Genomic DNA, 1,611 nt, shown 5'->3' with positions numbered 1-1,611 from the left:
AACAGAGCTCCTCACCCCCAACCATGGGGTTTAGAGACTCATGCGGTCAAAGGTACAATAAGGAATGTAAAATATGTCATGAGGTCCAAAATAAATCTCTAGAAGTAGTTTTTATACTCAACTAGTAACCTAGGTTTACAGAAAATGAGTAAGCTAAGGTAAATAGTGTAGAAATCCACTTCCGAGGTCCACTTGGTGTGTGCTTGGGCTGAGCATTGAAGCTTTCACGTGCATAGGCTATTCCTGGCGTTAAATTTCAGCTTTTATGCCAGTTTGGGCGTTTTACTCCAACTTTTATGCCAGTTATGGCGTTTAACGCCAGAGAAGAGTATAAAGTTGACATTTAGACGCCAGTTTTAGCTACTAAATCTCGGGCAAAGTATAGATTATTATATATTGCTGGAAAGCCCAAGATCTCTACTTTCCAACGCAATTGCGAGCGCACCAATTGGGCTTCTATGTCTCCAGAAAATCCATTTCGAGTGCAGGGAGGTCAGAATCCAACAGCATCTGCAGTCCTTTCTCAGCCTCTGAATCAGATTTTTGCTCAGGTTCCTCAATTTCAGTCAGAAAATACCTAAAATTATAGAAAAACACACAAACTCATAGTAATGTCCAGAATTGTGAATTTTGCATAAAAACTAATAAAAACATAATAAAAAGTCCCTCAATTTCATGCTCTTGGCTGGCATTCAACGCCAGCTTCATGCTCCTCATAGGGGGGTGAACGCCCATAGCGGACCTGCTTCCTGGCATTCAACGCCAGGAATGCTGCTCTTCTTAGGCATTGAATGCCCATTAGAGATACCCTGTGTGGCGTTCAACGCCAGCTTAGCTGCTCTTGATGGGCGTTGAACGCCTACACTGGCCCCCTTGGCTGGAGTTCAACGCCAGCAAAGTACCTGTTCCAGAGTGTTTTGTTTCCAATTCTGTCTGTATCTATTTCTGTTCTAACTACTGCACATGATCCCAAGCTCAAAGAAATAACTATATAAAATAAACTGAAAGAAAAAATACAAATAACTAATTATGGCTGGGTTGCCTCCCAACAAGCGCTTCTTTAACGTCACTAGCTAGACGGTTAGCTCCTTACGGAGATGGATAGGGGCTCAGAATTTTGCCTCTTACAGTGAACTTCTTGCCTGTGCTCTTGATGAGCGGATAATTTATACGCTTTTTGGCATTGTTTTTAGTATGCTTTTAGTATGTTTTAGTTAGTTTTTATTATATTTTTATTAGGCTTTAGTTAAAATTCACTTTTCTGGACTTTACTATGAGTTTGTGTGTTTTTCTGTGATTTCAGGTATTTTTTGGCTGAAATTGAGGGACCTCAGCAAAAATCTGATTCAGAGGCTGAAAAGGACTGCAGATGCTGTTGGATTCTGACCTCCCTGCACTCGAAGTGAATTTTGTGGAGCTACAGAAGCCCAATTGGCGCGCTCTCAACTGCGTTGGAAAGTAGACATCCTGGGCTTTCCAGCAATGGATAATAGTCCATACTTTTCCTGAGATTTGATGGCCTAAACAGGCATTCCAAGTCAGCTCAAGAATTCTGGCGTTAAACGCCGGAACTGGCACAAGAATGGGAGTTAAACACCCAAACTAGCATAA

This window comes from Arachis hypogaea, chromosome 4, assembly GCF_003086295.3.
Source record: "Arachis hypogaea cultivar Tifrunner chromosome 4, arahy.Tifrunner.gnm2.J5K5, whole genome shotgun sequence".
In the NCBI taxonomy this organism is placed as follows: Eukaryota; Viridiplantae; Streptophyta; class Magnoliopsida; order Fabales; family Fabaceae; genus Arachis; species Arachis hypogaea.
This window is presented reverse-complemented; position numbering follows the sequence as displayed.